The sequence below is a fragment of the Nomia melanderi genome, unplaced genomic scaffold (genome assembly GCF_051020985.1).
Source record: "Nomia melanderi isolate GNS246 unplaced genomic scaffold, iyNomMela1 scaffold0217, whole genome shotgun sequence".
In the NCBI taxonomy this organism is placed as follows: domain Eukaryota; kingdom Metazoa; phylum Arthropoda; class Insecta; order Hymenoptera; family Halictidae; genus Nomia; species Nomia melanderi.
Window position 1 is genome coordinate 9752 of NW_027475332.1, and position 12048 is coordinate 21799.

The window sequence follows — 12048 nt, forward strand, 5'->3', positions numbered from 1 at the left end:
ATATAGTTTTATATAGTTTATATAGTTTTATATAGTTTTATATAGTTTTATATAGTTTTATACAGTTTTATATAGGTTTATACATTTTTATATAGTTTTATATAGTTTTATATTGTTTTATATAGTTTTATTAGTTTTATATAATTTTACATAGTTTTATATACTTTTATATAGTTTTATATGGTTTATATAGTTTTATATAGTTTAATTAGTTTTTATTAGTTTTATATAGTTTATATAGTTTATATAATTTTTTATATAGTTTTATATATTTTTATGCATTTTTATATAGTTTTATTACTTTTATATAGTTTTACATAGTTTTATATAGTTTTATATAGTTTTATATAGTTTTATATAGTTTATATAGTTTTGTTAGTTTTATATAGTTTTATATCGTTTTATATAGTTTATATATAGTTATATAGTTTTGTTAGTTTTATATAGTTTTATATAGTTTTATATAGTTTTATATAGTTTTATATAGTTTTGTTAGTTTTGTTATTTTTATATACTTTTGTATAGTTTTATATAGTTTTTTATAGTTTTATATAGTTCTATAGAGTTTTACATAGGTTTATATAGTTTTGTTAGTTTTATATAGTTTTATATAGTTTTACATAGCTTTATATAGATTTATATAGTTTTATATAGTTTTGTATAGTTTTATATAGTTTCATATACTTTTACATAGTTTTATATAGTTTTGCATAGTTTTATATAGATTTATATAGTTTTATATAGTTTTGTATAGTTTTATATAGTTTTATTAGTTTTATATATTTTTATGCATTTTTATATAGTTTTATTACTTTTATATAGTTTTACATAGTTTTATATAGTTTTATATAGTTTTATATAGTTTTATATAGTTTTATATAGTTTTGTTAGTTTTATATAGTTTTATATCGTTTTATATAGTTTTATATAGTTATATAGTTTTGTTAGTTTTATATAGTTTTATATAGTTTTATATAGTTTTATATAGTTTTATATAGTTTTATACAGTTTTATATAGGTTTATACAATTTTATATAGTTTTATATAGTTTTATATTGTTTTATATAGTTTTATTAGTTTTATATAATTTTACATAGTTTTATATACTTTTATATAGTTTTATATCGTTTGAAATAGTTTTATATAGATTTACATAGTTTCATATAGTTTTATATAGTTTTATATATCTTTATACATGTTTATATAGTTTTATTAGTTTTGTATAGATTTATATAGTTTTACATAGTTTTATATGATTTTATATAGTTTTATAAGGTATTATATAGCTTTATATAGCTTTATTACTTGTCTATAGTTCTATATAGTTTTATACAATTTTGAATTGTTTTATATAGTTTTATATAGTTTTAATAGTTTTATATAATTTTATATAGTATTATATAGTTTCATTAGTTTTACATAGTTTTGTATAGTTTTATATAGTTTCATACAGTTTTATATAGTTTCATTCAGTTTTATATACTTTCATATAGTTTTATATTGATTTGTGTTGTTTTACACAGTTTTATATAGTTTAACTAGGTTTATATATTTTTATATAATTTTATAGTATAGCTTCTCGGACTTAAGGCTAAGATCAAAGTGTACTAGCATAACAGACATCCAGATCTCTTCTCGGATTTATGGGTAAGATCAAAGTGTCCTCAAATAACCCAAATCCTGATTGCTTCTCGTCCTTATGGCTACGATCAAAGTGTACTCGCATAACCCAGATCCAGATCGCTGCTCGGCCGTATGGGTATAGCGATCAAATTATGGCTAAGATCAAAGTGTACCCGAATAACACAATTCCAGATCGCATCTCCGCCTTATGACTAAGAACAAAGTGTACTCGCATAACACACATCCAGATCTCTTGTCGGCCTTATGGCTAAGATCAAAGTGTACTCACATAACCCACATCCAGATCGCTTCTTGGCCTTATGTCTGTGATCAAAGTGTACTCGCATGTGTTTTGCGCGTACACTTTGAACTTAGCCATAAAGGCGAGTTGCGATCTGGATGTGTGTTATGCAGTTTGATCTTAGCCATAAGGCCGGGAATCGATCTGTATGTGCGTTATGGGAGTACACTTTGACCGCAGCCATATGGCCGAGATGCGATCTGGATTTGGGTTATTCGAGTATACTTTGATATTAGCCATAAAGCGGAGATGCGATCTGGATGTGTGTTATGCAAGTACACTTTGATCTTAGCCATACGGACTAGCAGCGATCTCGATTTGGGTTATTCGAGTACAATTTGACCTTAGCCATTAGGCCGAGAAGCGATCTGGATGTGTGTTGTGAGACTACACTTTGATCGCAGCCATACGGCCGAGCAGCGATCTGGATTTGGGTTATTCGAGGACACTTTGATCTTAGCCATAAGGCCGAGATGCGCACTGGATGTGTGTTATGCATGTACACTTTGATCTTAGCCATAAGGCCGAGAAACAAACTTGATGTGTGTTATGCGAGTACACTTTGATCTTAGGCATAAGGCCGAGAAGCGATCGGGATGTTTGTTATGCGAGTACACTTTCATCTTAGCCATAAGGCCGAGAAGGGATGTGGATGTGTGTTATGCGAGGACACTTTGAGCTTAGCCGTAAGTCCTTGAAGCGACCTGAATTTGGCTTATTCGAACACACTTTGATCTTATTCATGAGACCGAGAGGCGATCTGGATGTGTGTTATGCGAGTACTCTCTTATCTCAGCCATAAGGCCGAGAAGCGATCTGGATTTGGATTAATCGAGTACACTTTGATCTTAGCCATTAGTTCGAGAAGCGATTTGGATTTGGGTTATTCGAGTACACTTTGATATTTCCCATAAGGCCGAGGAGGGATCTGAATTTGGTTTATTCGAGTACACTTTGATCCTAGCCATAAGGCCGCGAAGCGATCTGGATGCGTGTTATCCGAGAACACTTTGATCTTAGCCATAACGCCGAGAAGCGACCTGGATGTGTGTTACGCGAGTAGACTTTGATCTTTGCCATAAGGCCGAGACGCGATCTGGATGTGTTTTATGCGAGTAAACTTTGATCTTACCCATAAGGTGGAGAAACGACCTAGATTTGGATTATGCGAGTACACTTTGATCTTAGCCATAAGACCGAGAAGCTATCTGCATGTGCGTTATGCGAGTACACTTTGATGTTAGCCATAAGGCCCAGAAGCGATCTGGATTTGGGTTATTCGGGTGCAGTTTCATCTTAGTCGGAAGTACAAGAAGCGATCTGGAATTGTGTTATGCGAGAACACCTTGATCTTAGCCATAGGACCGGGAAAGATCTGGCTGTATGTTATGCGAGTACACATTGATCTTAGTCATAGGGCCGAGAAGCGTTCTGAATTTGGGTTATGCGCGTACAATTTGATCTTAGCCATAAGGATGAGAAGCGAACTGGTTGTGTGTTATGTGAGTACAATTTAATCTTAGTTAGAAGGCCGAGATGCGATCTGGGTGTGTGTTATGTGAGTACACTTTGAGCTTAGCCATAAGGCCGAGAGGCGGTCTGGATGTGTGCTATACGAGTACACTTTGATCTTTTCCGTAAGGCCGGAAAGCGATCTGGATTTATGTTATTCGAGTACACTTTGATCTTATCCATAAGGCCGGGAATCGATCAGGATGCGTGTTATTCGAGTACACTTTCATCTTTGCCATAAGGCCGGAAATCGATCTGGATGTTTGTTATGCGAGTACACTTTGATCTTACCCATAAGGTAGAGAAACGACCTGGATGTGTGTTATGCGAAAACACTTTGATCGTAGCCTTAAGGCCGATGAGCGATCTGGATTTGGTTTATGCCAGTACACTTCGATCTTGGCCATAAAGCCGAGAAGCGTTCTGGATGAGTGTTATGCGAGTACACTTTGATCATAACCATACGGCCGAGCAGCGATCTGGATCTGGGTTAGTCGAGTACACTTTGATCGTAGCCATAAGGACGAGAAGCGATCAAGATTTGGGTTATTTGAGTACCCTTTGATCTTACCCATAAATCCGAGAAGAGATCTGGATGTCTGTTATGCTAGTACACTTTAATCTTAGCCTTAAGTCCGAGAAGCTATACTATAAAACTATATAAAACTGTATAAAGCTGTATAATACTATATAAAACTATATAAAACTATATGAAACTGTATAAAGCTATGTATAACTATTTAAAACTATACAAAACGATAAGGCCGAGAAGCGAACTGGATTTGGGTTACTCGAGTACATTTTGATCTTAGCCATAAGGCCGAGAAGCGACCTCCATTTGGGTGATCCGCGTGCACTTTGATCATAGCCATAAGGGCGAGAAGCGATCTGGATGTGTGTTATGCGAGTGCACTTTGATCTTAGCCATAAGGACGAGAAGCGATCTATATGTGTGATATGATAAAGGCATTTATTTTTCAATAAATGTTCCCCCGGCCTTACAATGTTCGGCCGGGGGTAGGTACAGTATTACGCCTTATTGGCGAAGGTAGATAAATATATAAATTGTTTCACTTAATTAAGTGACTAATCAGGTACATACGTAGACGTATAAATTAAAATACATAAATTACATAAATAAACAAGTAGATAAATGACTAAATAATAGAACAAACCATTAAATAAGTGAATAAATAGACAATTAATTAAATAAACATAAAAACGTAACTAAATAAATAACTAAATAAATAGTATAAAATAATAAATAGTATAGAATCAAAGAAAGGCCAGAATAATTATGAATACACAGATAGGGGCGTTCGTTAGTGGATGTACATAATAATTAAGATAGCCAGTGTCGGGACATTAAGTACCCAGTCCTTCGCCATATAAATTAAACGACTAGATAAATAGAGCATAATAAATAGTAAACAGATACAAAATAATAAGTAAGAACGAAATAATAAATAAATGCAAAATAATACATAAGTGTAAAATAATAAATAGATGCAAAATAATAAATAAGTATAAAATAATAAAATAATAAATAAGTACAAAATAATATGTAGTTAAATAAATAAATAGGTAGACATGAAGATAGTAGATAGCATACTTGTACATAGGTTAATAGCATTAATAGTGAATATTGTTAGGGCGTATATGTGCGCGGGTGCATGAAGCGGCAGGCGTAGGGCTAGAGCGGACGGCGCCAAGATGTTAAAAGCATATTGTTAGTATATAGTAGCGTAGCAGTTAAGAAGCGTAGTTAAAATAGTGATAGACATATTGAGAGGCGTATAAGAAATAAAAAGAAACAAAAGATGGAAAGAAAATGTCAATGAATTAAAACCAGTGTCCCGTTATTATAGATGTTAGTTAAAATTCTAGTCGATGATAAAACATAAATAGTCAGGTCGATAAGAAAAAAAGAAGTAAATTAGTTAAGTAGACCAGTACAATAGCATAATTATGTCAGTAAATAAAATAGGTGTATGAAATAGTTAAGAGATTTAAAATAGCGTAGTGAGTTAAAGTATATAAAATAGATAGACAAATACGTGTGGTGAGTAAAGCAAGTAGGAAATATAGAATATCAAAGTAAAAGAATAATAATTAAATAGTTAAATTGTAAAAGAAATAGATAAACTGATAAATAAATAGATAAATAACTAACTAAGTAATTAATTAAATGAATAAATAGATAAATAGATAAGTAATTAAATAAATAAATAAATAAATAGATAGATAAATAAATAAATGACTATATAAATACATAAATAAATCAATAATAATAGAATCACAGACAAATATCACATAATTAGCTATTCTGGATTGCTTAGAGGACTAGAATAAAGTAAAATAGGGTCACTTGGTTAAAATATGTGTACTTACTTGGCCGTCGCACTTCCCCATCCGTTCCGCCGCTTAAGTCGGGGGAGCTAACCCCCGCAGGTTTTCAATAGGTCGGCCTGGATCAGGGACCGGGACATACTCGGTGAGTGCCTCGCGATATTGGCGAACTTCCGATACGTGCTCCACGTAGATATCCCGGCTCCACCGGACAGTCTCCGACACAATGAGCCGGCGCATCAGAGAAGAGTATCGATTACCGATACGCAAAATCTTCAACACAGACTCATTGGCCGGATTCCAGGAGCCGAGGGCACCGACGACGATCGCGGAGACCGCCACTCGATAACCGCGCTCTCCGAGAACGTCGGCCAGGGGCTTATACTTTTGTATCTTTCGCGCCCTGGCCTCCTCGAACGAAATATATTCGTTCTCGAAGGGCACGGTAACATCGACGATGACGATGCACCTTGAGGGCTCGTGCCTGATGACGATATCAGGACTCAGAGCCCCCAGATCCCCGTCGACGCCCTCGACCGTCCGGTTAACCCTTAATTCCCCTGGGAGTCGGCAGGCCTTAGCGATGCGGGAAACCACCGCATCGTGGCGGAGTTGCCAGGCCGCCGAGTGCGGGCGGCAGTGGCAAAGGACGTGGGGAAGGGATTCGAGCTCCGCCCCGCATCGCCGGCAACGCTTGTCACCCTCACCCCAGCGTCTTGCCCCGTTAAGAGGCAAGACGTCGAGGCGAGCTCGGCGAATGAAGCGCCAATCGGCGAAGCGGGTGAAGTTGCCGCCGCGGAGGAAGTGGTTTGAAGCACCACTCCGCGACGACACCCCGAATACCTTCCCCTTGTCCTTCTTGCGCTGAAGGCGCTGGTGATAGAAATCTATCACTGCCATACGCAATCGGCGGATAATCTGGCCCCTCGCCACGGGCGGAACTATGGTCTCCCGATCGCGAGAACCCCTGAGCGTAATCGCGAGCTCAGATCTCGCCTCGCTCCACTGCCAACGCAATCCGAGCAGGTCCCGACTCCTGCGTGCCGCGTTCCGTGGCCTCGACCACAGCGAAGAAATGTCCCCCCCGTCCCTGGCAAAGTACCCCTCCAGCGAACCAGAGAGGTACCCGGCCAGGTCATTGTTCGACGGGTTGGTATGGCCGATCTTCCTGGCTACAGCCTCGCGCAGCGAGTTCCAGGCCAACTCCCTGACCACCGCATCATCCGCCGTCAAGAGACGGAACGCATGAGCGATGGTCAGGACGTCGGCCATGTCAGCAAGCGGAAGCAGTCCACATCCCCCCCTACTGGGTGGGAGGTAGACTACTTCCGCGCTGGCCCGCTGCGGGAGATTGAGCCAGGATTTGGCCATACGTCGCACTTGTTTGTCGACTTCGACTAAGGGACGTTTCTCCACGTGGGCTCCCCGCAGGTAGAAGTCGAGGCGTGGCAGTATAAAAGCTGCCACGGTTTCGGCCTTCTGCCACGGGGCCAAGAGGGAACGGTCGACGGCCTGCAGGTCCTGGACCAGCTCGTCGATCGTCAGCAGTGGGGTTTGACGGACCTGAAACCCGGTGGGAACGCCCAGGTGTTCATAGGGCTCACCGGCTGCCAGGGCGCGCATTTGCTGACCCTGGATGGTGAAGCGAGTGGCACGGATCCCGCGCGGCCCCCTACCACGATGGTGGAGGGTCGCGCATTTTGCGGGATTAAACCACAATCCGATGCCACTCGCCGCAGCATCCACTGCCTTTAGCAGCGTTTCCATACCCTCCGGGGTGTCGGCGATCAACGCGAGATCGTCCGCGTACGCCAGGACACTGTGCCGATGGCCGTGCAACGTGTAACCCGCCGAGATTCCGGTAGCTGCGCGCAGCACCGGTTCCAGGCAGAGGTTAAACGCCACAGGGCTCATCGGACAGGCCTGGCGCACCCCGGAGAGAATGGGAACGGGGTCGGTAAACCCATCGGCTGTCCGCACCCGTGTGGTGCAACCGTGGTACATACTCTTCAGAATATTCTGAATAGTATGAGGGGCGGGGCACATACGTGGTGGTTGGCGGGATCCTGACGGGCGGGGTTCTTGCGGGAGGGGTGCCATTCAACCCCCTGGTAGCGGGGGCCGCTCTTCTGCCCGGTGGGGTGGGCCTCGATGTGGTAGCGGCTAAGGGACCGGAGCCTCTCCTGGTAGCAGGCGCCCTTGCAGCCGACGGCGATGTCCTAGGGGCAGCCGACCCCGATCGCCGCGGCGGGCTGCCGCTCTTCTGGACCGGTGACGTCCCCTTAGGTCTGTGGTAGGTTGGTTGGGTGGGGGCCGGGGGCGCGGGCCGGTCGCTGGTGGTGGGCCCGATCGTGATCGTTAGCGTGGGAGTGCCGGACGGCGGCGTGCGATACGACGTCGTCATAGCCGTCGCAGCCGCCGTTACCAGCACCCCACACAACGATGTTTGTTTCGTGGCCCGCGCCTTGCCCCCCGGCGCCACCGGTCTCGTTGTCGCCGTCTTCGTCGTCGTCCTCGTTGTCGTCCTTATTGTTGTTGTCCCCGTTGTCGTTGTTACTGTTGTTAATGCCGCTGCCGCCATTGCGCGCCGCGTGGTGCGGGTGGTGGTGGCCGTTCCCGTTGCATCCCACGCCGATGAAAGGGTGTGTGTGGGCGGCGACGTCGCGGCGCACGTCGTTTGCGGGGGCGGGGACTGGGCCGCCAAGTTGGCAGCAGCTAACGCAGCAGCGCGCGGTTCTGCGGGGGCGAATGTCGCGGAACTCCCCTGACGCGAGGTGTTGCTCGAACCGGTCGCGCCTGTCACGGGAGGTGTACAAGTCCCACTCGGACTGTTCTGGTGGTGGGAACTATGAATATGGCCGTGGTGCAGCTTCACCACCTTGAGAGGATACTTCCCGTCGCCGGTGAAGCTGCACTCACGGCACTTGTACGTCACTACAACGCCCGGATGGTGCTTCCGGGCGTGCTTCGTCAAGTCCGAGTGGGACTTGTACACGCCACTAATCCTGATTCCGGGGACACCGAAGCAGGCAGGGCATCGGAACTCCGCCGGGAAGGGAAACTCGATTGCCAGGGCGAGATTGTTACTGCCCTCTGTAGTGCAGGAGGTGATCATCGCACTATCACCGCGGTCCTGCATCGCTCTTAAGACTAAGTCCTACGCTACGAGTGAGTTGGAAGAAGAAGAGACAGAGTTGCTGTGGCAAATATTTCTAAGTGCCACAGCGAGGCGAAACGGGGAAGATAGACAGAGTGGGAATGACAGAGGAAGAGAAGAGAAAACTAAGTCCGAAAGCGATAGAAGGAATACCGCCACGCGCTAACACCCTACTGACTCCGCCGGCGCTAAGTCCGGTGTCGAAGACTGCCTGGAAAAATGACAGCCTCCGACGTGGCAGTCGGCAGGGAGACTAACAGGCGACGGTTACGGAGGAGTGCAGCGATCTCTATGGAGGAAGAGCGACGGAATCGCCCACTCCACCGAGGACTGCACGGGGGTTGCACCGCAGGCGGGCCGACCTGACGTCCACTCACTAACGGGTGAGTGGAATCAGCCTCCACGCGGGCGGTGACTGAAGGGAAGAGAAGGAGGTGGAGGCGCCACTCGAATCGGACCTCGCGCGTCCCGGTCCGTTGACACACCTCAACGGATGGGAGCGACTGGAGGAGTGGGTGGACGCGTAGGGGTAAGGTAGAGGACTACCGACGATGATTCGAGCACCGCAGACGGCTGGAGACCGGCTGCGTTACCCTCCTCACTGCCGGGGGGATAGAAAGAAAAGAGAGACTCACTCGGCGCAGGAGTCCAGCGATGCAAGAGCGCTCTCCGAGGGGAATAACACCTCGCTCCTGATTCCTGATCCAGCGGTGGTTGACGTGGATCAGGCGAGCCAGCCTTCCCGTCGGGGTTGTCGATGGCCAAGCCTGGTGGGTCGTAGCGGTGGTAGTTGACCCACGTAGAGGAAGACCAGGGTTGTCCAGGTAGGCCAGTGGTGGTAGGTGGTCCTATTGAAGTCCTGGACCCTCAGTATTGACCCTCTAAGTCCTCAATAGACCCTGGTCGTCCTCTCCCTCGGCTGCCCTCGGAAGCAGGATGCGTGGGCGGCGCAGGTGGTTGGCGCAGGTGTCCTCCCGCGCAGGCTCGATCCGGTCCCGCGGCGAAGGCACTTACACTTCACCGCACAACACCTCGAGCACTGATCGAGTAAAGACCTTTCCGCGCACACGCCCGATCGCAACTCGGCCCGCACTGTTGCGTAGTGTAGTCGCGGCGGGTGAATTTACCGCGATTTCGGGTACCTCGCGGAGCCAGAATATTGGGGCTTACTTTTTTGAGTACCGACTCGGTCCAGCAGGTGAAAAAAAGATAAAAGGTTGCTCAATTGCAGCGCAGATTGAGCCGTTTCCGACGGCACTGCAGTGCCGGACCGACTCGCGGCGGAAGTGGAGCGAGCCCCAGCGATCCGCCTGACTCCAAAAATCAGGTTAATATTCTGACTCCGCGATGCAGAGTGTATCAGATATTAAGTTGATAAGAACAGATAAAAAGCGCTTTATTTTTCAACAAATGTTCCCCCAGCCTTACATAGTTTGGCTGGGGGTAGGTATACAATAGCGTCCTTATGGCGGAGGCGGGTAATTAAATATATTATTATGTATTCATGTATAAATTCGCATGGCTAGATATACATCTGTGACTACATTCATCCTATGACAGGAGAGTACACTTTGATCTTAGCCATAAGGCCGAGAAGCGACCTGGATTTGGGTTATGCATGTACACTTTGATCTTAGCCATAAGGCCGAAAAGCGATCTGGATATGTGTTATTCGAGTACACTTTGATCTTAGCCATAAAGCAGAAAAGCTTCCTGGATGTGTGTTATGCGAGAACACTTTGGTCTTAGCCATATGGGCGAGAAGCGATCTGGATGTGTGTTATGCGAGTACACGTTGATCTTAGCCATAAGGACGAGAAGCTGTACTATAAAACTATATAAAACTATGTGAAACTATATATAACTAATACAACCGTATAAAACTACATAGAATTATACAAAACTATATAAAACTATATAAAAGTATATAAAACTATATAGAACCATATAAAACTAACAAAACTATGTAAAACTATATAAAACTATTTAAAAATATATAAATCTATTAAAACTATATTAAATCTATATAAAACCAGATACAACAGTATTAATCTATATAAAGCTACATAAAACAATATCAATCTATATAAAACTATATAATACTATGTAAAACTGTATAACACTATATAAAACTATATAAAACTATATAAAACTATTTAAAAGTATATAAAACTAATAACACTATATAAAACTATATTGTACTACATAAAACTATATAAAACTATATAAAACTAATAAAACTAAATAAAACAATATAAAACTATACAAAACTAATAAAACTATATAAAATGTAAAATTCTATAGAAAACTATATAAAACTGTATAAAACTGTATAAAACTATACAAAACTGTATAAAACTATAAAAAACTAATAAAACTATATAAAACTAATAAATATATATGAAACTATATACGGCTAAATAAAATTATATAAAACTATAAAATTGTTTTAATACTGTACAAAACTATATAGAACTATATAAAACGATGTGAAACTATATAATACTATACAATGCTATGTAAAACTATATAGTACTATATAAAACTATATAAAACTATATAAAACTGTATAAAACTATAGACAAACATATACAACTAATGAAACAATATAAAACTATATAATACTATATAAAACTATATAGAACTATGTAAATCTAATAAAACTTTATAAATCTTCATAAATTTATATAAACCTATATAAAACTATATAAAACTATATAAAAGTTTATGAAACTAATTAAAGTATATAAAACTATATCCGGCTAAATAAAACAATATGAAATTATAAAATTCTATTGAAACTACATAAAACTTTATAAATCTATATGAAACTATATAAAACTGTCTAAAACTATCCATAACTATATAAAACTATATAAAACTGTATAAAACTATATAAAACTATATAAAACAAAATAAAATTATATAAAACTATATAACACTATATAAAACTGTATAAAACTATATAAATCTATATAAAACCATATAAAACTAACAAAACAATATAAAACTATATAAAACTATATAAAACTATATAAACCTAACAAAACTATATAAAACTATATAAAACTATATAAAAGTAACAAAACTATATAAAACTACATAA

The 12048-nt window shown here is 41.2% G+C and overlaps 1 pseudogene; it reads right to left on the reverse strand.

Annotated features, from left to right (window-relative positions):
- Positions 1-10174: 10174 nt before the first annotated feature.
- Positions 10175-10356, reverse strand: LOC143175834 (U2 spliceosomal RNA; annotated as a pseudogene).
- Positions 10357-12048: the final 1692 nt, after the last annotated feature.